The 25,373-nt window shown below is 43.2% G+C and overlaps 2 protein-coding genes across 9 annotated transcripts in view; both read left to right on the plus strand.

Moving 5' to 3' along the window:
• ERH (ERH mRNA splicing and mitosis factor) overlaps positions 1-25,373 on the plus strand; it is an 892,055-nt gene that overhangs the window by 108,619 nt on the left and 758,063 nt on the right. The gene's annotated exons all lie outside the window — the stretch shown is intronic.
• Positions 1-25,373, plus strand: part of SLC8A3 (solute carrier family 8 member A3) — a 147,734-nt gene that overhangs the window by 22,673 nt on the left and 99,688 nt on the right. The gene's annotated exons all lie outside the window — the stretch shown is intronic.

The following is a 25,373-nucleotide window of genomic DNA, read 5'->3' on the forward strand; positions in this document are numbered from 1 at the left end:
GGGCAGCAATAGCCCAATCAGAACATTCTCAAGAAAACAACTGGCATTGGCTTTGTTCCCTGGTACTATATTGCCAGTCTCACTGTATATCCAGATTCCAGGCACATCTTTAATTTTGAAATTGCAAAATTGATAGAAATTTGGCGATCTTTTAAAATGCCCATAGACTATTTTATGGTGTGAGGCTTGCCCAAGTTTGTTGAATTGAGTCAGTATGGCTTGGATACTGGAAAGTATCTTGGAGAAGCAGAGCTCCCAGGGCAGTGGCCACTTGTCTTTAGTCACAGGTCTAAGCTCCAAAATCTGGTGAAGCAGTGAAGGAGAAACATCCTAGGAATTGTGGGAGAAAATATATCTTCTGTGTGGTCATCTCTTTTCACAGTCTAGGACTCTCCTGAAATACCTCTTCTTGGGTTACTGCCCTGTTCTGCCCTTCAGAAACTGGGTGTTACACTTCTGTCACCTCTATTACCCTAAGGCCTCTGCCCATTGAACCCTCTTGCAAATTGGATATTCTGTCCTTTTTTCAGTTGGATAGCTTTAAAAGGGAAAGAATGACTTTTCTCAGGATTTGTAGCTTATGAGAAAGTAGACTTTCCAGGGTGGCCTAGAAGGGTGGAGATGAGAAACAGAACTGCCTCTGAATGACTGCATATATCCACAAGTAGGAGATGGTGTGAAGAGTAAAAGGAGCATATAGGAAGTTGTGGTGGGGGGTGTCCAATGTTTCAAGAACCTGCTCATTATACCTTCAGTGGGAAATGAAGCCATATAACCTCCAGAAGAGGAGGAGGAAGGAACTCATGGAAAAGTGGGAAGCCATAGAAGCTAGGGAGAAGTGTCCTAGGAGTGCTTCTGCCCAGGTCCAGCTATGAGACAGAGCTCAAAAAGAGCTGGGCACTGCTGACGACAGAGCTGAGTGACCCGGGGGACCCTGCCCCTGTTCTTACTCAATCCCTTCCTAATAATGTGACTTGGGGCAGGTCATTTAGTGGGTCTGGAACTAAACTTTCTCATATGCAAACTGGGAATAACAATACTTTCCTTGCCTGGAGGCAAGGTCAGTCCTTTTTGCAGTTCCTTCCAGCTCTAAGATTTTCTGAACCATAGACATAAGCACTCAGCGTAGGTCATATTTGCACTCGCCAAGAATGTATCAGGGGATATTGTCTCTTGAAGGGAAATGGCCATTGACAAATTGATTTATTAGAGCTCTGTTTAGTCATTTTGCTGGGAAGGATAATCATTTGTTAATGTAAGTAGAAACCTGTGCCTTCCGGAGAATACTATCCATTTATATGTACTCTGGGGAGAGTGTTTATACATACAAGTGAAGGACAGGGCTTCACTGGGAAAACAAACTCCATAGAATTTCACACAATTATGGCGATGTCAGTGTGGAAGAAGATATGGTAAGGCATTAAATGACATTAAGACCACAAAATTTGCCATAATTTGACAGACTTGTGGTTCTTCTGATTCAGAACTCTTTCTACCCATGACACGGATAGGTCGTTTTTCAGAGATCAGAGGCTTAATTCATTCTATTAATTTCTTCATTCAATTAATAATCAATTATGCACCTAGGATCTCTGAATATGACTAAACCTTCCTCAACCTCATTTGTGTTTTCAGTTTGTGTAATATCTTGGTGTAAATGAGCCTTGCAAATTACCACTTCTGGGTGATACTCGCTCTAAAGGTATGTCAACCTCCAAAAGTTTGAGATTCTGGTCTAGATATTCTAGGGTTTGGTGAACAAATCTATGTTCGCATCCATCCCTTTTCATTTATTTTTTAGACTTCATTCATTGCAGAATAATGAGTCCAAAACCTGCTCATCTGTTCTCACATGGCACCCCATTCTTGATACTTTAAATTGCAATTTTACAACTAGAGGTAGTATTCTGGAGCAGAAAAATCGTGGGCTGTAAGTACTCTGGGTTAGGATTCTGGCTCCACTACTGATTTAACAATGTAGTTTGGGAAAATTTTATTAACCGATGAAATTATTTCCTCTTTGGCAAAATGGGGACAATAATATCTCTCTTGCAGGGCCATTAAGATGATTCAAGGCATTGTATGCAGTGTACCTGGTACATGGTATATGCTCAGGAAACAAGACTCTTCATAGTAATATTGATAAATTAACAATACTCTTCAGAAGACACTGCTGAGTTGTTTAGGTTACTTGGCTCTTTGTATGACCCTAAGTTATGAGCATGCCAGTTTGGGGTTACTATGAAGAGTACTTACCTAAACTCATAAAATATCAGAGCTAGAAAGGACCTTAGAATATCTTCTGCAGTCATGCTTCTTAAATTTCAATGTGTTGCTCAATCATCCAGGGATCTCACTGAAGGGCAGATTAGGATCCAGGTCTAGGGGAGGGATTGAGATGCCGCATTTCTAACAAGCTCTGGATGCTGCTGGCCCTTTCACCCCAACTTGCAGGTGAAAGATTCTAAAGCTCTTGACCAAATCAGGAGACCCAGCAAAGAGGTGGTTTTTCAAACAACTTGCTTAATTGAATAATGATTGTTTGCTCTTTAATTCCAACTTTCAATCCCAACTTAGCAAGAACTCAGAGGCTGTGCTAATTGCCATACCAGTCTGGGAACCAAAACGGACACCTTCAGGGTACTGGACAAAATTGTGTGATACTTGGAACATCTGCTTTCCAGTCTCTCCCCCTTGTGTAACTTTATTTGCCTATCAAGCCTGGTAGTATTGAAAATCTGCCTTCACTATACTCCCCTAAATATAATCAAGTTGAGGCCAGGCCTGTGCTCTATCAATAATATAGGATCCACGAATTCACATGTCTGGTTGTATGCTTTACTTCTTCAAAGGTGCTTTTAGCAGCATGGAAGAATAGAAAAGCACGAGTTTTGGAATATGAAAGCAGATGTGAATCCATCACCTACCAGTAACTTTTAACAAGTCACATCACTTTTCTGAGTACCAGGTTTTTGTTGGACAACAGAAATAATGTCCTCTATTCTTCAAGGGAATACTAAATATAAATATGAAAAAAATGTACAGTGCCTTCTCATAGACAGTGCTCAGTCATTCAACAGACATTTGTTAAATATTTGCTATGTACTAGGTACCTTACTAGGCACTGGGGTTAAATAAGTGAATAAGACAAACTGACATTTCAGCTCTCAAGGACCTTATTGTCAAGTGGAGAGGATAAAAGAGTACAGGCAAATCAAGGAACACGGGAGAAGTGGTATGGCTGAGATGGATTGAATAAAGGAGCAGTGAGAGCTCCCTGCAATGTGTGTGGTACCACTGAAGTTTCTAAATTAACCTTCACTAAGGACGTAGTAGTGACAGAGGTGAAGTGGGGATAGGTACGTGATTAATTTACGTCCATATTACAATAAACCCTTAACATTTGAGAGGGACATTATTGACGTCTTCATGATCCAGAAGAATCCTCACCTTTGCAATCATCACTATAGTCACATCTTGAGCATTATGGCCTTTAAGACTGTAGCATACAATGACAAAACCTCACAGAGGTATGGGTTCTGCCTGCACACTAATTTCACTCATTAAACAAGTGAATGGCTCCTATATCCCAGGCTCTCAGCACGCCTTTGCAAAATAACAGATTATTGCAGCTCTTGGACCTTTGAGGTCTCTGGGAATAGTCAAAGCCACAGATGTCAAATATGTAAATGCCAAGATCTATTATAATTAAATAGCACAGGCCTCCTTCAGAGAAAAAGAGAATATTGGCTATGCTGCACATTCTCCAACCAAATCGGAATGTTAAAGCTTGAAGGTATCTGACCTCCCATTTTTTAAATTATGAAGATGAAATTCAGAAAGGGAAAGTAACTTATCCAAGATCACATGGCTAGCTATGATAGGAAGTTAGAGTTGGAAAGGACATGGAAAGAGAGGGTTGGAAAGGACTTTAGAAGCTGCAGATTGAATGTTCTCTCCACCCTTTCCCATCTTAGCCTTCTCCATTTTATTTTTATCCATAAATAAAATGCTAACTTCTAAAGTAATATGGCAATTCTTAGGTAAAAGATGCTCTGGAAGTGTGAGTCCGGGTGTATTATGTGACTAATGTCTTAACTAAGAATAATAATATATTATGGACTATTTTTAATCTCTTGCTTCACCTTAAACTGTTCAGGAAGGAAAATATTGAGCCCACGGAAATTTTTTTAAATGTCTTTCTCTACCTGAATTGAGAAAAGGTGACAGGCATAGTTGGAACATCTTTTAGGCAGTGCTGGTGAACTTCAGGCTAGGCCTTGTTCCATGAACTAATAAAAAATTTTCAAAATAATGCAGACCATTCCCTTCCAGGAATGCTTTCTCTGTAATGTCTTAACCCCAAGAAATCTTTCTGTAAAAATCTAAAAAAATCTGGAGTGTTCCAGGATACAATTTGCACATTCTCCAATTTAACTAAAACACAGTCGATTTTTTGTTTCCTTTTTCTTTGGCTTAGCAAGGTTTTAAGATAGTCTCTTTCTGCCCACAGAGGGAGATGATTTGCCTCTAGAATACCCTTTCTGTACTTGAGAGAGTCACAGGCTGCAAGCTCATGGAGGATGAGAGTCAAGTAGAGGTGGTGATATCTCTCCCTTAGCCAGCATTCTTCTCTTTCTCTTTCCTTATGCCTTCAGTGCCAGTAGCACAAGCCCTCCTTCTCTTTAGGTAGATAGTCAGTCACTAGAACTGTGGCTTCCTGAAACCCTCAGAGTGGAGCTATGTACTTGGCACAGATTTGTCCTGAAGAAGGGACTCCATTTCTGAGCCAGTTGTTGAATGGGGATACTTAGCAGTACAGTGAGGCAGTTCCAGTAGGATTGTTCAACCACAATTGCCCACTTTCCAGGCCCAAAGGAATAATTGAAGGCTATGTAGACTTTTTAGCAGAAGCTTTGGTTATTGTGTCCCAAAGGGCCCCAGGTCCTGAAGAAATGTCTTTTTTTTTTTTTTTTTTCTCTTTTCTTCTTAATTACTGAGACTGTCAAAGAATGTGTCAAAGCATGACATATTCCAACTCCAGGATCCAGAGAGCACCCCAAGTTCTGTGGAGACCCTGTCATGTCTGCAAAACTCTCCAGGAAGTCCAGAGCCCTCATGGTTAGTTTGTTTTAGGGACTAGGCATGCGGTATCCCCTGGCAACACTGGATCAGCAATTCTCCTTCTACCGAAGTCAGTCCCACGCCATGTGCAGCAGCGTATCCAGTGCCCCTGCCCTGGTCTGCTCATGTTGGTTTTCTCTCCAGAATAATAATTCCTCAATTTCCACATGAGATTGATTCCAGAACTACTCTGAGGATACCAAAATCCTCAGATACTCAAGTACCTGGTATAAAATGGCATAGTATTTGGCATATGACCTAGGCATATTCTCTCCCATATGCTTTATTTACTTATTTATTTATTTATTTATTTTGAGACGGAATTTCATTCTGTCGCCCAGGCTGTCCCTCGCCCATTACAACCTCTGCCTCCTGGGTTCAAGCAGTTCTCCTGCCTCAGCCTCCCAAGTAGCTGGGACTACAGGCGTGCGCCACCACGCCTGGCTACTTTTTGTATTTTTAGTAGAGACAGGGTTTTACCATGTTGGCCAGGCTGGTCTCAAACACCTGACCTCAAGTGATCCACCCACCTCAGCCTCCCAAAAAGCTGGGATTACAGGCGTGAGTTACCACATCCGGCCCCCCATATACTTTAAATCATCCATAGATTACTCATAATATCTAATTCAATGTAAATTTTATAGAAATAGTTGTTTTAATGTATTGCTTTTTTTATTTGTATTGTTTTTTATTGTTGTATTATCCTTTTTTATATTTTATTTTTTCAAACATTTTCTACCTGTGGCACCCACAGTTGGTTGGTGGAACCTGTGGTTGGTGGAGCCCATGGATGCGAAGGGCTGATCGTATGAGAAAACTCAGAGGTGCAGAGTTGGAGATCCCATTGGGGAGAATGTCAGTGTGGGTTAAAAAAGACACACTGTGGTTGGAGATGATCACGTGAATGGCCACTTCAAAAATGAATGGATCTCATCCTCAAAGCAGGCTCTGCTGGGCACTGCTTGGGAAGGTGCTAATTGGGGCTTCGGGCAACAATAATAAGGGGATGCAGGTGGGGATCCTGCCATGGACATAGCTTACTTTCTCTGGACTCTTCTGGGTCTTTTTTTTTTTTTTTTTTTTTTTTGGTATTCTTTTGTTTGTTTGTTTGTTTTTTTATTTTTTTATTTTTTTATTTTATTATTTTTTTAATTTATTTATTTAATTTATTTAATTTATTTTTTAATTTAATTTATTATACTTTAAGTTGTAGGGTACATGTGCATAACGTGCAGGTTTGTTACATATGTATACTTGTGCCATGTTGGTGTGCTGCACCCATCAACTCGTCATTTATATCAGGTATAACTCCCAATGCAATCCCTCCCCCCTCCCCCCCCCATGATAGGCCCCGGTGTGTGATGTTCCCCTTCCTGAGTCCAAGTGATCTCATTGTTCAGTTCCCACCTATGAGTGAGAACATGCGGTGTTTGGTTTTCTGTTCTTGTGATAGTTTGCTAAGAATGATGGTTTCCAGCTGCATCCATGTCCCTACAAAGGACACAAACTCATCCTTTTTGATGGCTGCATAGTATTCCATGGTGTATATGTGCCACATTTTCTTAATCCAATCTGTCACTGATGGACATTTGGGTTGATTCCAAGTCTTTGCTATTGTGAATAGTGCTGCAATAAACATACGTGTGCATGTGTCTTTATAGCAGCATAATTTATAATCCTTTGGGTATATACCCAGTAATGGGATGGCTGGGTCATATGGTACATCTAGTTCTAGATCCTTGAGGAATTGCCATACTGTTTTCCATAATGGTTGAACTAGTTTACAATCCCACCAACAGTGTAAAAGTGTTCCTATTTCTCCACATCCTCTCCAGCACCTGTTGTTTCCTGACTTTTTAATGATCGCCATTCTAACTGGTGTGAGATGGTATCTCATTGTGGTTTTGATTTGCATTTCTCTGATGGCCAGTGATGATGAGCATTTTTTCATGTGTCTGTTGGCTGTATGAATGTCTTCTTTTGAGAAATGTCTGTTCATATCCTTTGCCCACTTTTTGATGGGGTTGTTTGTTTTTTTCTTGTAAATTTGTTTGAGTTCTTTGTAGGTTCCGGATATTAGCCCTTTGTCAGATGAGTAGATTGCAAAAATTTTCTCCCATTCTGTAGGTTGCCTGTTCACTCTGATGGTAGTTTCTTTTGCTGTGCAGAAGCTCTTTAGTTTAATGAGATCCCATTTGTCAATTTTGGCTTTTGCTGCCGTTGCTTTTGGTGTTTTAGACATGAAGTCTTTGCCCATGCCTATGTCCTGAATGGTACTACCTAGGTTTTCCTCTAGGATTTTTATGGTATTAGGTCTAACATTTAAGTCTCTAATCCATCTTGAATTAATTTTCGTATAAGGAGTAAGGAAAGGATCCAGTTTCAGCTTTCTACTTATGGCTAGCCAATTTTCCCAGCACCATTTATTAAATAGGGAATCCTTTCCCCATTTCTTGTTTCTCTCAGGTTTGTCAAAGATCAGATGGCTGTAGATGTGTGGTATTATTTCTGAGGACTCTGTTCTGTTCCATTGGTCTATATCTCTGTTTTGGTACCAGTACCATGCTGTTTTGGTTACTGTAGCCTTGTAGTATAGTTTGAAGTCAGGTAGCGTGATGCCTCCAGCTTTGTTCTTTTGACTTAGGATTGTCTTGGAGATGCGGGCTCTTTTTTGGTTCCATATGAACTTTAAAGCAGTTTTTTCCAATTCTGTGAAGAAACTCATTGGTAGCTTGATGGGGATGGCATTGAATCTATAAATTACCTTGGGCAGTATGGCCATTTTCACAATATTGATTCTTCCTATCCATGAGCATGGTATGTTCTTCCATTTGTTTGTGTCCTCTTTTATTTCACTGAGCAGTGGTTTGTACTTCTCCTTGAAGAGGTCCTTTACATCCCTTGTAAGTTGGATTCCTAGGTATTTTATTCTCTTTGAAGCAATTGTGAATGGAAGTTCATTCCTGATTTGGCTCTCTGTTTGTCTGTTGCTGGTGTATAAGAATGCTTGTGATTTTTGCACATTAATTTTGTATCCTGAGACTTTGCTGAAGTTGCTTATCAGCTTAAGGAGATTTTGGGCTGAGACAATGGGGTTTTCTAAATATACAATCATGTCATCTGCAAACAGGGACAATTTGACTTCTTCTTTTCCTAACTGAATACCCTTGATTTCTTTCTCTTGCCTAATTGCCCTAGCCAGAACTTCCAACACTATGTTGAATAGGAGTGGTGAGAGAGGGCATCCCTGTCTTGTGCCAGTTTTCAAAGGGAATTTTTCCAGTTTTTGCCCATTCAGTATGATATTGGCTGTGGGTTTGTCATAAATAGCTCTTATTATTTTGAAGTACGTTCCATCAATACCGAATTTATTGAGCGTTTTTAGCATGAAGGGCTGTTGAATTTTGTCAAAAGCCTTTTCTGCATCAATTGAGATAATCATGTGGTTCTTGTCTTTGGTTCTGTTTATATGCTGGATTATGTTTATTGATTTGCGAATGTTGAACCAGCCTTGCATCCCAGGGATGAAGCCCACTTGATCATGGTGGATAAGCTTTTTGATATGCTGCTGGATTTAGTTTGCCAGTATTTTATTGAGGATTATTGCATCGATGTTCATCAGGGATATTGGTCTAAAATTCTCTTTTTTTGTTGTGTCTCTGCCAGGCTTTGGTATCAGGATGATGTTGGCCTCACAAAACGAGTTAGGGAGGATTCCCTCTTTTTCTATTGATTGGAATAGTTTCAGAAGGAATGGTACCAACTCCTCCTTGTACCTCTGGTAGAATTCAGCTGTGAATCCATCTGGTCCTGGACTTTTTTTGGTTGGTAGGCTATTAATTATTGCCTCAATTTCAGAGCCTGCTATTGGTCTATTCAGGGATTCAACTTCTTCCTGGTTTAGTCTTGGAAGAGTGTAAGTGTCCAGGAAATTATCCATTTCTTCTAGATTTTCCAGTTTATTTGCGTAGAGGTGTTTATAGTATTCTCTGATGGTAGTTTGTATTTCTGTGGGGTCGGTGGTGATATCCCCTTTATCATTTTTAATTGCGTCGATTTGATTCTTCTCTCTTTTCTTCTTTATTAGTCTTGCTAGTGGTCTGTCAATTTTGTTGATCTTTTCAAAAAACCAACTCCTGGATTCATTGATTTTTTGGAGGGTTTTTTGTGTCTCTATCTCCTTCAGTTCTGCTCTGATCTTAGTTATTTCTTGCCTTCTGCTAGCTTTCGAATGTGTTTGCTCTTGCTTCTCTAGTTCTTTTAATTGCGATGTTAGAGTGTCAATTTTAGATCTTTCCTGCTTTCTCTTGTGGGCATTTAGTGCTATAAATTTCCCTCTACACACTGCTTTAAATGTGTCCCAGAGATTCTGGTATGTTGTATCTTTGTTCTCATTGGTTTCAAAGAACATCTTTATTTCTGCCTTCATTTCGTTATGTACCCAGTAGTCATTCAGGAGCAGGTTGTTCAGTTTCCATGTAGTTGAGCGGTTTTGATTGAGTTTCTTAGTCCTGAGTTCTAGTTTGATTGCACTGTGGTCTGAGAGACAGTTTGTTATAATTTCTGTTCTTGTACATTTGCTGAGGAGTGCTTTACTTCCAATTACGTGGTCAATTTTGGAGTAAGTACAATGTGGTGCTGAGAAGAATGTATATTCTGTTGATTTGGGGTGGAGAGTTCTATAGATGTCTATTAGGTCTGCTTGCTGCAGAGATGAGTTCAATTCCTGGATATCCTTGTTAACTTTCTGTCTCGTTGATCTGTCTAATGTTGACAGTGGAGTGTTGAAGTCTCCCATTATTATTGTATGGGAGTCTAAGTCTCTTTGTAAGTCTCTAAGGACTTGCTTTATGAATCTGGGTGCTCTTGTATTGGGTGCATATATATTTAGGATAGTTAGCTCTTCCTGTTGAATTGATCCCTTTACCATTATGTAATGGCCTTCTTTGTCTCTTTTGATCTTTGATGGTTTAAAGTCTGTTTTATCAGAGACTAGTATTGCAACCCCCGCTTTTTTTTGTTCTCCATTTGCTTGGTAAATCTTCCTCCATCCCTTTATTTTGAGCCTATGTATGTCTCTGCGTGTGAGATGGGTCTCCTGAATACAGCAGACTGATGGGTCTTGACTCTTTATCCAGTTTGCCAGTCTGTGTCTTTTAATTGGAGCATTTAGTCCATTTACATTTAAGGTTAAGATTGTTATGTGTGAACTTGATCCTGCCATTATGATATTAACTGGTTATTTTGCTCGTTAGTTGATGCAGTTTTTTCCTAGCCTCGATGGTCTTTACATTTTGGCATGTTTTTGCAATGGCTGGTACCGGTTGTTCCTTTCCATGTTGAGTGCTTCCTTCAGGGTCTCTTGTAAGGCAGGCCTAGTGGTGACAAAATCTCTAAGCATTTGCTTATCTGTAAAGGATTTTATTTCTCCTTCACTTATGAAACTTAGTTTGGCTGGATATGAAATTCTGGGTTTAAAATTCTTTTCTTTAAGAATGTTGAATATTGGCCCCCACTCTCTTCTGGCTTGGAGAGTTTCTGCCGAGAGATCTGCTGTTAGTCTGATGGGCTTCCCTTTGTGGGTAACCCGACCTTTCTCTCTGGCTGCCCTTAAGATTTTTTCCTTCATTTCAACTTTGGTGAATCTGGCAATTATGTGTCTTGGAGTTGCTCTTCTCGAGGAGTATCTTTGTGGCGTTCTCTGTATTTCCTGGATTTGAATGTTGGCCTGTCCTACTAGGTTGGGGAAGTTCTCCTGGATGATATCCTGAAGAGTGTTTTCCAACTTGGTTCCATTTTCCCCCTCACTTTCAGGCACCCCAATCAGACGTAGATTTGGTCTTTTTACATAATCCCATACTTCTTGCAGGCTTTGTTCATTTCTTTTTCTTCTTTTTTCTTTTGGTTTCTCTTCTCGCTTCATTTCATTCATTTGATCCTCAATCGCAGATACTCTTTCTTCCAGTTGATCGAGTCGGTTACTGAAGCTTGTGCATTTGTCACGTATTTCTCGTGTCATGGTTTTCATCTCTTTCATTTCGTTTATGACCTTCTCTGCATTAATTACTCTAGCCATCAATTCTTCCACTTTTTTTTCAAGATTTTTAGTTTCTTTGCGCTGGGTACGTAATTCCTCCTTTAGCTCTGAGAAATTTGATGGACTGAAGCCTTCTTCTCTCATCTCGTCAAAGTCATTCTCCGTCCAGCTTTGATCCGTTGCTGGCGATGAGCTGCGCTCCTTTGCCGGGGGAGATGCGCTCTTATTTTTTGAATTTCCAGCTTTTCTGCCCTGCTTTTTCCCCATCTTTGTGGTTTTATCTGCCTCTGGTCTTTGATGATGGTGATGTACTGATGGGGTTTTGGTGTAGGTGTCCTTCCTGTTTGATAGTTTTTCCTTCTAACAGTCAGGACCCTCAGCTGTAGGTCTGTTGGAGATTGCTTGAGGTCCACTCCAGACCCTGTTTGCCTGGGTATCAGCAGCAGAGGCTGCAGAAGATAGAATATTTCTGAACAGCGAGTGTACCTGTCTGATTCTTGCTTTGGAAGCTTCCTCTCAGGGGTGTACTCCACCCTGTGAGGTGTGGGGTGTCAGACTGCCCCTAGTTGGGGATGTCTCCCAGTTAGGCTACTCAGGGGTCAGGGACCCACTTGAGCAGGGAGTCTGTACCTTCTCAGATCTCAACCTCCGTGTTGGGAGATCCATTGCTCTCTTCAAAGCTGTCAGACAGAGTCATTTGCGTCTGCAGAGGTTTCGGCTGGGTTTGTTATTGTTTACTGTGCCCTATCCCCAGAGGTGGAGTCTACAGAGACAGGCAGGTTTCCTTGAGCTGCTGTGAGCTCCACCCAGTTCGAGCTTCCCAGCAGCTTTGTTTACCTACTTAAGCCTCAGCAATGGTGGGCGCCCCTCCCCCAGCCTCGCTGCTGCCTTGCCGGTAGATCACAGACTGCTGTGCTAGCAATGAGGGAGGCTCCGTGGGTGTGAGACCCTCCCGGCCAGGTGTGGGATATGATCTCCTGGTGTGCCTGTTTGCTTAAAGCGCAGTATTGGGGTGGGAGTTACCCGATTTTCCAGGTGTTGTGTGTCTCAGTTCCCCTGAGGAAAAGGGATTCCCTTCCCCCTTGCGCTTCCCAGGTGAGGCAATGCCTCGCCCTGCTTCAGCTCTCGCTGGTCGGGCTGCAGCAGCTGACCAGCACCGATCGTCCGGCACTCCCCAGTGAGATGAACCCAGTACCTCAGTTGAATATGCAGAAATCACCGGTCTTCTGTGTTGCTCGCGCTGGGAGTTGGAGACTGGAGCTGTTCCTATTCGGCCATCTTGCTCCGCCCCCGTAAGTGGTATTCTCTTCTGGGTCTTAAGGCCGGTTTCCTCATCCACTCAAAAGAATGACAGCAAGGTGAGCAAAGCAAGGCAGGTAAATGAGGAGGACTCTTCCCTGGTTGTCCAACTTTTCATCAACTTCCCAAAGGTATTTGGATGGGCTCATTCAAATACCTTTGAATAAGCACTCATTCCTTCTCCACCCTTTAGCTAGGCCCTGTCAACTCCACGAGGAAGGTAGAAGAGGTCAGAGCTGTGGTCTTTCGCTTATTCAAGATGTTTCCTTAGTGTTTTGTGTTTGGGTTTTGGGTTTTTTTGTTTTGTTTTGTTTTGAGACAGAGTCTTGCTCTGTTGCCCAGGCTGGAGTGAAGTGGCGTGATCTGGGCTCACTGCAACTTCTGCTCCCGGGTTCAAGTGATTCTAGTGCCTCAGCTTCCTGCATAGCGGGGACTACAGGCACATGCTACCACGCCTGGCTAATTTTTGTGTTTTTAGTAGAGACGGGGTTTTGCCATGTTGGTCAGGCTGATCTCAAACTCCTGACCTCAAGTGATCCAGCCACCTTGGCCTCCAAAAGTGCTGCGATTACGGGCATGAACCACTGAACCTGGCCCCTTATTGTTGGTTTTTAAAAGAGAAACTAAGCTGTGCTTCCAGAACCCAGTTTGAAAGTTTGAAGAACTGGCATAGAGCCAGTGATATATAATTGTTAGTTGAAGAAAGAGAGCTCCTTGATCTACAAATAGAGCACGGCCCCATATTTAAATTCTGCACATTCTAGAATCATTTTGCAAGAATCAAATGCTCTGAAGAGTTTGCTAAATAACCATGGAAGAAAGCACTAGACAAATATTTTCAGATGGCATGCTAGTTATCATTCACAGGAATTATATTTCCACTCCTACCACCTACTGGGGACCCAAGTAAGAAATTACCTGGATAAGCAAAGGAGAATTTAAAGTTGAATGTGGTGGAACTCACTTATTATGGAAAAATGTGTTTTTCTGAAAACTAGATATGTGTGTATATTTAAGTTCAGCTGTCGTTTTGGAACCACCCTTACTCTTCCTAGCTAAGGATTAGCATGCATAGGTGCAACTTGACTAACCCTGCCTGGACTCAATTCAGTTACCTTTTGATGGGTAGGGTTCATGAAGAAGCAGTTATTTGCAGAGTGTATAGAAAACACTCTATTGTAGGTTCTTTAGTTGGTACTTTCAAAATAAGTGACATCCAGATAGTAACTTAATATTCCAAATATGGCTGCAAAACAAATTGTAGATTATGGATAACTACTACTGCCATCTCTCCATACCAATCCATCTTTTGCCAGGTTGTTTGGTCTTGATTTGTCAACCTTTTAGATTTCTCTCCGTGTTTTCCACATGACCTTCACCGACCCCTCTTCCATCTCCAAATATCTTTCTGAGTTGTGGGGATGCAGATGTATTCTGTCACCATCACAAGGGCTAACTGTGCCCTGGCTGCAGATCTTCATTTATGTTCACATTATTTCTGTTCTTGCACCCTACTTCATGTTTGTACACTGTTTTCTTACATTTGCTGTCTCTTCTAAACATTCTCTGCTGCATCTGTTTTTTCTCTAGCTGTCTGTGCTCTAGGTGCTGCAGAGGCTAGTGCTGGGTTTCCTTTCATTCCTCCTTGCACTCAGCGCCTCCCTTCTCAATTCCTTTTTGCCATGTCTCCTCTTTAAATCTTAACCTACTCCGAATAGTCTTGTCCTTCACTCTGTTGGCATCTGTACTTGGGTTGCTTTCAGTCTATTCTCTGATCTATGATTTCTTTGCGTGATCAAGAAAGTGCCATGAAAGGATCCCTTAAGAAAGCCTGTCATTTGGCCAGAACGAACTAGCTTCATGATAGCACCAGGAAGACTGATATCTCCCAAGAAACAAACCACTCATGGTGGTGCTCTTTTTGCCTTCACTGTGAAGTGTTTGTCTGCCTGTACGTGAAGATGAGAGGGTTTAATTGTAAGGATGCAGCACAGACTGGGGCTGGTATCAGAAAACCATCAGGGACTGAGGTCGCTCAAGGGATCGCTTTCTCTCTCTGATGCTCTCCCTCCTGGGTGACATGCTTTCTGTCCCCTGGCATCTCTGCTTCTCTCTGTGGGCTTCTTCTTTATTATTTGCAGCTTGCAGTGGCACCTCGAAGTCCTAGCTCATGGCTCCTCTCTGCATATATGCTTTCTGTTCCTAACCACAAAGCTTTTTCTATTCTTCTAGTTTAAATTTTCAAGAGAAGACGTCTAATTTTTTTAACCTGGTCATGTCAGAGACCACTGACCACATATGAGTTGGTTGTCCTGTGTCAAGCACCTTTTTCCCCTCCCCTATCTAGTCTGTCATAAATGAATGATGGAGTGGGAAATTGAAGTTGCCATGGGAATTCCATGATAAGTTATCTAAACAGTTTTATCTATAAGTGGTAGACAGTGTCACTTAGAAGGGAGTCCCAGGTGAGACAGGCACCTGTCAACTCCAAACGGGCATACGTTCTAAGGTCTGCAACACCCCAGAGAGACCACTGATTTTATAGTGGCCTGTACTGGGGCAGTAGCCTGGAGAACAGGAGAAATAGCCACTTCAGAAGCCCCCAGCCCAAATGCATCAAGCTGACTATAGACTCTGCAGCCAAGATTCAGCTGGCTTCTGCTCACATCAACAGAAAACATTCTTAGTGAATGATGCTCAGTGACACGTATCTCAAGGCTGCTAGGGTCATCTCTCCCCATTTACTTTTTTCTGGTCTGTCCTCTCCAGGATACTAGCGTCAGAAGATAATCTTCCGTCATTTTCAGGTACACTATTTGGGTACTGAGTCACTTCCAAAGCCTCTTCCTGGGTTTGGATTTCCAGACCAGCCTGTGCTATAAAGCAAGACAGAAAGCTTCCCTGCCACTCATGCCTGCCAGGGATAGAATGACAACACTCCCGAGGCTCTCCCTCCCCACCCCTCCCCTGCTGGCAGCTGATCTGCTGGACTCAGCTGGAGTCAGCAGGCACCCCCTCTTTATCCTGGGAGCTGCAAACTTGATGCCTTTCCAGGAAATCCCCAGAAGCTGGAGTATCCTCATCTACAGGTGGCACAGTGTATGGCTCTGTTGGGTGTCCATGTTCCAGTGCATAGGACTGGGGTGGAAAATAGGGACCCTCCTTTTGTGTCAGTTCCACTCAATGAGTAGTGGCCGTCCCGGGGTCCATCTTGGAAAGGACTTGTGAGGCTGTATCTGGGCTCAGCTGTAGATGTGAGAAGAAAAGGCCAAATATCTGCCAATCCTAGTCCTGGAATTTGAGATAGAAAGAACTGCATGGAGTGAAGAAACTAGGAGTCTCCATTTCACTGAGCTGCATAAGAATGAAATTATTGTCACTATTTCTTCAATACTGGGCCAATCCTAATGAGAAAACCCTTCCTGAGTCTCTCTTTTCTTTATCTTACATATAACACAAAAGCTTTTTCTATTCCCTGGATGAACCCACAGGGACAGAAATTCTTGTTGGACACATGAAGCAGATCATTTCTTTATCAGACTAGAATCTTCCAGAAGTGCTGCTAACCTAGTGAGTTTTATACTCTAGACAGGTGGTTCTCAAGCCAGCTCCCCACCACAGGCCATTTTCATGGTCTACCCCTCCCCGTAGAACCCGTGTTTTAGATTATTGGCTGATAATTGGATTTCTATTTTTTTCTCATAAAATACAACAAAAGATAGCTAGTGATATTATGATGAGCTAATGTAATTATAACCAAAGCAGAGAGAAACAACATTTTAATTAATCTGTGTGGACTGTTGGAAGAATATAGGCTTTCTATTTTGGGGGTTGAGTAGAGAGAAGGATGAACACAGTCAAGGGCCGACTGTCAGACGACACTTAACTGATGTAAAATGCTTTGAAAATATTGGGCACTCATTGTTTAAAGTTGTTTTTGATGATGGTAATTCTGTAGGGAGATCAGAACATTCTGGAAAGAATGGGCACAGCCTTGGTTACCTGGGCCTTACCACTGTTATTCAGGCCTCTGAGAAAGCTTACTATTGTTGTTGCTATGTTTCTTACATAATAAAACTTCTAATATTTGTATGAAAACATAGAATTCCATCTTTAAAGATATAAGGATTTTGCCATACCATTAGGATTACTATGATCACTTGATTCCAAGTCTAAAATATTAAGCAATTTACCTAAGAACACAGAGTTTTAAGGGTAAGTATCAAAACCTTGATCTTCTAATACCACATATTCTCACTTATATGTGGGAGCTAAAAATACTGAGCTCAAAAAGGTAGAGAGTAGAATTGTAGTTATTAGAGGATGGGAAAGAGGACACGGAGAGGTTGGCTAATGGACACAATGTGAAGTTATGTAAGAGGAATAAGTTCTAGTGTTTTGTAGCATCATAGGGTGAATATCGTTAACAGTAATTTAGTGTATATTCAAAACAAACTAGAAGACAGGATTCTGAATGTTCACAAAGAAATGATAAATATTCAGCTGGACGTGGTTGATCATGCCTGTAATCCCAGCACTTTGGGAGGCCGAGGTGGATGGATCACCTGAGGTCAGGAGTTTGAGATCAGCCTGGCCAACATGGTGAAACCCTGTCTCTACTAAAAACACAAAAAATTAGTGGGGCATGGTGGCGCACACCTGTAGTCCTAGCTACTTAAGGGGCTGAGGCAGGAGAATCGCTTGAACCCAGGAGGCAGGAGTTGCAGTGAGCCGAGATTGCACCACTGCGCTCCAGCCTGGGCAACAGAGTGACACTCCGTCTCAAAAAAAAGAAAAAAGAAAAAAGAAATGATAAATATTTAAGGTGATAGATATGCTAATCACCCTGATTTGATCATTATACTTTGTACACATATGTCAAAATATCACTCTGTATCCATACATATGTATAATTATTATGTGTCGACTACAAATAAAAGGAAAAAAATCATTTCAGTGTATTTACAAAACATAAATTATTATATGAAACCATTATTAATAATGTTTTAAATTATATCTAAGGGTGTGATAAAATTAGAGTATAAGATTATGCTTGAAAAAGTGCAATAAGAAGTAATATGTACAGTTGAGAAAAAGTGCAAAGACCTGAGTCCTAAGCAGACTACAACTTTCCTACTTCATGGCGCTTCTCTGGCCTTTTGCTTTGAAAGAGTTTGCACCCAGCATGGCAAGTGGTTAGGAGAGGCAGCCATTCTCACATGTGCGATGGCTTCGGGAGCCATATACATTGTTCAGCTGGGTGTGGACTGGAAAGGCTGCATGTTGTATTAATGCATTGTTAAGAACCTCTAAGAGTGATTTCTTTTGGGACGTGGGACTGATGGTCCAGATGGTGGAAAGACAACTTTTAATCTTTTATTTTATACATTGTGCTCTTTTAAATTTTTAACGAGAGCATGCATTTCTTTAATAATAAAAATGCAAAAAAAAATTAGCCCTAGATCTTCTGATTTTAACCTGCATATTCTCTCTATTGTGTTACATATTTTAGCATGAGAATAAAGTTATGAAGCTGAAAGTAGCAGGCTTCCTTTCCCTCATATGGAGGAAGCTAACAATGCATTCTACATTTCTCCCTTAAGGAGTTGGCTTCTTTCCTTTTTTTTTTTTTTTTTTTTTTTTTGAGACGGAGTCTGGCTCTGTCGCCCAGGCTGGAGTGCAGTGGCTGGATCTCAGCTCACTGCAAGCTCCGCCTCCCGGGTTTGCGCCATTCTCCTGCCTCAGCCTCCCGAGTAGCTGGGACTACAGGCGCCCGCCATCTCGCCCGGCTATTTTTTTGTATTTTTTAGTAGAGACGGGGTTTCACCGTGTTAGCCAGGATGGTCTCGATCTCCTGACCTCGTGATCCGCCCGTCTCGGCCTCCCAAAGTGCTGGGATTACAGGCTTGAGCCACCGCGCCCGGCCCGGCTTCTTTCCTTTTAACACAGGGGCAACTGGGCCCAGGGAGTTTAGCAAGGGCCAAATAAAGTCCTTAATGCCCAGCTCAGCAATCTGGATTTACCATCCTTGACTGCTGGCTCTGACCCACCCTCACCTGAGCTGGTCTGCAGAGGATTCTTGTTTCTGTCACTTCATCACCAGGAACTACTGACAGATGATGCTTTGGCCTGCTGCCTGGGTAACAGGGCGAGGCTGGCTCAGGACCATGTTTTCAGATCGGGGGGCCTCCTTTGACGCCATGTCCGTGATGTCCGAGGGCAGCCAGGATCAAGGGCTAGACGGGGCAATGATGAGATGAGAGCAGGAGGGGCTGAGCTACAGCCCCAGGAGAGCCTATGCCAGCCCTCCTGACCAAGGAGGCCAGAAACAACAGGAGAGCGGAGGCAGAGGGGTGAGTGTCCATCGCTCAATGTACAATCAGCAGACATTTGGGGAACTCATACTGTGGGCTAAGCACAGGGAAGAAAGGCACAGTCCCTGTCCTCAGGGAGGTCACAGTTGATAGGGAAGACAAGCACATGTGCTAGCTGCTATAGAAGGGGGAACCACTGAGGGCTGTGGCCACACAGAGGCAACACCCCCTTCTTGTTTTTTGTCAGGGATTCAGTTTGGTGTCATTAGAAGTGACTTGCACACCCCCCCCTCCTCCACTCAATTCAGAAGGACTTGGTAAGCAGGATGATGAATTGGCTTCAGCTTGTGGGGCACACACAGGCAGAAGTGGAAGGTGGCCTTAGGAGTAAGTATATCCCCATGCAAGCTGTGTCCTTAGACCAGAGCAGCACCTGGTTCTTCCCCATTTCCAGTGAAGGTGCCTCACACACCACAAGGACACAATTTATGCCTGCAGAATGAATGAATGAATGAATGAATGAATGAACGAACGAACGAATGAGTGAATTCCTGGAACCTCTTCTGCTTGTGTGCCACACCAGGTTGCAGCAAGCCTGGGGACACCTGGGACTGGAATGTGGCTCTCAGGCATGAGGACAAGGGAGCACCCACCATTCTGCATTCTTCAGCCTTTCCTCCTCTCCTGTCCCAGCTTCAGCAAGATCCACAGAGCCCTCTGAGCACTGGCAACCCGGAGCCTCTCCACAGCCTGACCCCTGCCCAGGCACCGCTCTTCAGAGGGTGTTTCTGTGCTGCTCAGCTACCTCTGAGCCTGGGCTGCCTTTGATGCTCAGGAGACACCTTGTAATTCAATTAAGCCTTCTCTCCAGGGAGCATGTAATTATGTCCTATCTGGGCCTTGTAATGACAGCCCCCTGCCACTGCACAGGGAGTTGCCCTGCTCAGCTGCCCAGAACCTTTCCCTGGGAGGGAACTAATCTGCTTAGCCCAGACTGGATGCAGTTCTGCACAGCACTTTCCCGAATGCCTCCAAAACGAGTCCTCACTGGCAGAACAGGCCCACTTTGGGAGAACTGAGGGCTCTCTTGGTCCTGCACTGCTCTTTGCCATACAGATCTGTCTGCCCAGGATTGTTCTTGGATGTGTGGGAGGCTGAGAGAGCTCCCTTTTCTTCTCATGGCTAAATCCCTTGGTCTTCCCAGACCTCCTGGGGGTTAGCAGGGAGAGGGAAAAAAAAGACTGAACTTTGTTTTGTTTTGTTTTGTTTTTCATTGTTGTTGTTTGCCGGTTTTCTATGTTGTCTTGCGGGGAGAGGGTGTAAGATTGATTGACAGAGCAGGCACACTTCCCCCACAAATTCATCATTTGAATTTCTCAAGTAAGATGTTCACATTTCTCTGGTAAGATGCTCCGATTTCTCTGGTTAAGATTTCTCTGGTAAGATGCTCATGGATTGGTGGAGGTGTGGGGGTGTGTGGGAAGTGTGCCTGCTCTGTCTGAGCTTTGGGGAAAGTTGCCTTAATTCTCTGCATGACTTTCTTTGCTCCTTTGGGCTTCCTTTCTGTGCAATGTAGTCTGACATGGACACTGCTCAGGGAGGTTGCTGCCCACTCCCCACACCACTGGAAACCAGTAACCCGGGTTTACTTGAGCCCTCCTTTTGAGGAACCCAAATTCTTTCCTTTCCTTGATGTGAGATCTGCCCAAAATGCCACTGGCAAGCTGTACTGGGTTGAATAGTGTCCTTCCTCCTCCCAAATGTATGTCTACTCCAAACCACAGGAAACGACCTTGTTTGGGAATAGGGCTTTTGCAGGTGTAACTATTAATAGTTATGATGAGGTTATGCTAGATTAGATTGGGCCCTAGATCCTATGACTGGTATCCTTACAAGAAGGCCATGTAATGACACAGACAAAGAATGGAGTGAGGCATCCAAGAAACTCCAAGGATTGCTAGGAAACACCAGAAGCTTGGAGAAAGGCATGGAACAGATTCTCCTCTCGGACCTCTAGAAGGAATCGGTCCTGCTAATACCTGGATTTTGGACTTCTAGCCTCCAGACCTGTCGGGGAGAATACACGTGGTTGTTTTAAGCTACCACGTTTATGGCAATTTGTCACAGCAGCCACAGGAAACTAACACATACGACCTGCACAATGCCTACTCCAGCCTTCCATAGCAAGTCAAGGGCCTCGCAACTATGTCCAAAGGACTGATAGAAGAGTGACCTCTGTGCTGCTTGTCCCTCGGGATGCTGACCCACAGCTCTCAAGGCAGGAGTAGGCCAGAGTTCATTCAGCAACTTTGTTATATAGGGGATCCACTTGTAAAGCTTTTGAATTCCTGTTTGCAAGTAGAGGAGGGTTGAAAAATAAATGGCCATGTTCTCTAAGCCACGTACCCAATCTGTTTTTTCACTTTATTACAGCTGTTATCATGGCCTCCTCTTCTATCTTCCAATCTCCTTAGCCCTGGTTCCTTGATAGTTCTTTTTTTTTTTCTGAGGCGGAATCTCACACTGTTGCCTGAGCTAGAGTGCAGTGGCAGGATCTTGGCTCACTGCCACCTCTGCCTCCCAGGTTCAAGCGAGTCTCCTGCCTCAGCCACCTGTGTAGCTGGGATTACAGGTGCCTGCCACCATGCCTGGCCAATGTTTTTGTATTTTTAGTAGAGACGGGATTTCACCATGTTGGCCAGGCTAGTCTCGAACTCCTGTGACCTCGTGATCCACCCACCTCAGCCTCTCAAGGTGCAGGGATTACAGGCGTGAGCTATCGCACCCAGCCAGATAGTTCTTAAACAACTGCCCAGAGGTTCCAGCCTAGGCAGGAGCAACCATGAACTGCAGTGCTCATTTCTGCTTTTTGACCCTTTCGATGGCTGAACTCTAGGCCATGGAAAACAAGGCCCCACTGTGTAGTTAAGAGTCATTTTGTGACTAGGGAGACAAAAAAGACATGCCTATTCCCCAAATCCCCTTTCCCTCTGGAGTTCCTTTGTGCCTTAAAGCTTGTCCTGAGCTGCAGTTTATCCCGAAATGCAGGCATGTTACCTGGTGTCCTCTGCAAAGAGAGACGGGCCTGGCTGGGGCACAGCTAAAGATATCACGGCCAACCTAAGGGCAGCCAAGGCCATGGCTGTCTGTGACAAGAGGAGAGCAGCAGTGATAAGCAGGTAGGAGGCATTGAGTTAATGTCAGGGAACTGGAAGACAGAAGTTTGCCTCATCATTGCCACAATAAAATCACCAATAACAGAAGTGTGAAAGCAGCGATGTCAGTGGAAGCCCATATACACACAGAGGGTAATAGAGCAGCATGATTAAATATGTGGCCTTGTTATCAGACAGGCTGATTTGGAGTGCCAGCTACTTGTTGGTGACCTGAGCTAGAGAAAGTTATCTAACCTTTCACTTTACTCATTTACATAACATGGCTAATAATAGCACCTACCTTACAGGGTTATTGTGAGGATTGAATACAATTATGCAATATAAACCATTTAGCATAGTGCCTAGTCTCAATTCCTCACCAGGGGTATGATGTACTAGCTTTTAGTTAAGTAATTAGTATCCTGGACCTGTCACAGCCATTTGAGCTATCTGGGCCAGTGTTTTGCTCAGGTTCCCCCATCAGTAATTGTATTCCCTCCCCAGTACCAGGATTAGCTTTTAGGAAGAAACAGTTGATCTAAAGATAGAAAGTCAGAGTACTGTCTGGAGGAAGGTAGAGGGAAATGTCACTATCTGCATTTTCTTTGACGCTGTCAGGGAACATGACAGGCTGCTCCCAAAGAGAGAGCAGCCCCAGGACAGGGCAGAAGGTGACCTTGAGGTTGACTCCTCTGCATCCTGATGTGGACTTTATTGGACTTGTTTTGGAGATGAAGGGAAAGAAAGATGGAATGTAGAAAGTGAAGGAAAATAAAAGAAGCGGGAGGAAGAAGGGCTGGAAGGAGGATGGGCAAAGTCTTTCTCAAGGATAATTACATGTGAAATCACTTGCCAGTGGGACTCTGGGGCTGGAGCAGCTACAATAATTACAGTACAGGTTGCAGAGGGCTCTTGGGCATGTCTTAGAGCAGACTGTAGGCAGTACTGAGGCCTCTCTCACTAGACCTGTCTCCCAGACCCCATAGTATACACACCATCCTCCCTGGGGCCTGTTGATGATCAAGAAGCTTAAACAGAACAATTACAGTTTCAGAGTGGAACCATATCTCTGGGCTCCTGTGATGAAAACCACAAGCCTTTCAGGCTGGAACTGCTTCACGTGGAGGGCCTTGCTCTTAATGGCCAAGTGATCTGGAGCAAGACCCGTGACTCTCCCATAGTGCTGTGGGTGGTGCTGCCTCTCCCCACACATCCCCGGAAGAGGAAGTTCAGTAACTAAGGGATTAACTATTTTCCAGCCTGATTCTGCTTTTTCCAATCAGGGCTTTATACCTTTCTTTTTTATCCCTATATTTGGAGATGAGTCACTCTTGCCTTCATTTTACCGAAGCAAGGCAGTTTCCTGTCACCCAATGAAGTGCCAAACAATACTGTGATTAATTAGTACTTACTGTGTGCCAGGAACTCCAGCAGGTGTCGGACATTTATGATGTATGATCCTTACACTAAGCCTGCAATGGTGCAGCCCAGCCCTGACCACTCTGCGTTTCCCTTTTCACAACACAGCTTGTCACTAAATCCAAGTCAGGAGTTCCAGGTTAGGCTTGAGTTGTGCAGAGTCCTTAACTGAAATTTGCCATGGTTGAGGCATGATTGCAGTTACTGACGTAGCTCCTCCTGGCTCTGCACACCTACTTGTCATACTCACGCCCTGATCACAGCCCCACTCACATTTCTCACCACTTTAGAAGTTCTTTCCTGTAGAACACTTTGCTGCTGCCCTGCTCTGGTCACTGACCAGCCCTGGTCTAACCACTGGCTAAGGTTTGTGCTTGCACATAGCAGATTGAATCATATGTTTTGCTCTTTGTGTACATCAAAAATGTAATAATCATATTGGCAATTTTATGTGTTTCATTCAACATGAGGGACCCAGCATTCCTACCTTGTCCCTTTGTGAACCCTGCTGCTCTCAAATCTCCACTAGCTATTTCCTGAGCAGAAGGAGGTAAAAGGCTGGCTCACACCCCCATGTTTTTACTGTTCACAGTTACTGCCACCATCCAAGGCTGAAGAGACTTTCTTTGTGTTAGGGCTAAAACCTTAGTCATTGGATCTGAATGTCTTCTGTATTCCTTTCCTCAAAAGAAAAAAGTACACTCTTCTGCCAACCCTCTCCCATGCCAACTAAACAAGCAAGCAAGCAAACAACAAAGAAAAGGTGATATTACAGATGCTGCTCAGCCTATGATGGGGTTACATCCTGGTAAACCCATCACAAGGGATGTAACTCCATCGTAAGTTACGAATACCATAAGTCAAAAATGTATTTATTTCACCTAACCCACAGAACGTGATAGCTTAGCTTAGCCTACTTGATCATGCTCAGAACACTTATCTATCTCTAAACGAGATAGAGTAGGCTGGAAAAGTCTTGCAGATAGTAGACACAAGTGTATAACAATTTCCCTCCTACTGTTCCTTTTGTTGTTCACCTATCCTGCAGTCTCTGTCACTTCAAATACCATAGAAAACCTTTCCAAGTAGCCCAAATCATGCCCCTAAATAGTCACATCTCATTATTCATAGTAGTTCTGTTCCATGAAATTAGCACAAACACCGAATGAGTGAATCCTAAAGCATTGCTCCTGGAGGAAATACAGGCTGCTGGTCACAATATTTTCATCAACTGATCAATATATATCTTGTCTTATGTGTGTTTCTGCCTAAAGACACTTTATTTCATATATACCGTTGATTCATTAACTCTGAACTCTCTGGGCAACAGCACTATAACTCATGCCTTCACAAAGCTTATCTAACACACACATTTCCTCCTCAGGCACATCCCAGCCTTCTTGCGCTTAGGATTCAGCACTATGCTTAAGGGCCATTTTCAACAGCAAACCCATCAATGCAAACACCAACATGTGAAAAATGTAGCACTAAAGAAACTGCAAAAAGGACACTGGCTTACCGCATGAAAGCTGGAAGGAGAAGACAGAGATTCACCTTGTTCCACTTCAGCTGTGAAGGTGCAGTCAGGTCACCCAGTCACTCAAATTGTATAAATATACTCTAAAATATACATATCAGACAGGGTTATTTTTTTCCTCAAGTCATTTTTCTAATTTCTTTAAATGAATAGATAGAAGAGCTGAAGTAAGGGTCAGGAGCAAGAGCCCTGCCTCCTTTTCCCTTGCTGGGCTTCGTTGGAGAGCCATCATCTCCTCAATGTGTCTCACAACTCTTCTAGGTATTGGATGAGTTTACTGCAGATACGAAACCCAATTTTGCCAGTCACTTCATACTAACAGGTGAAATGTGCTGGTGGAGCCCTTTGAAGACAGGGACTCAGCCCCATTAGCCTCATTGCAGACCTAGATTCCTGCCAAAAGTAATTTGGCTGGAACTTCCCAGCCATGGCATTGTCGACATTACACATCTTCCACTTTTATGTCAATTACCATTTTATTCAGCCGA

Source organism: Macaca thibetana, chromosome 7 (genome assembly GCF_024542745.1).
Source record: "Macaca thibetana thibetana isolate TM-01 chromosome 7, ASM2454274v1, whole genome shotgun sequence".
Classification (NCBI taxonomy): domain Eukaryota; kingdom Metazoa; phylum Chordata; class Mammalia; order Primates; family Cercopithecidae; genus Macaca; species Macaca thibetana.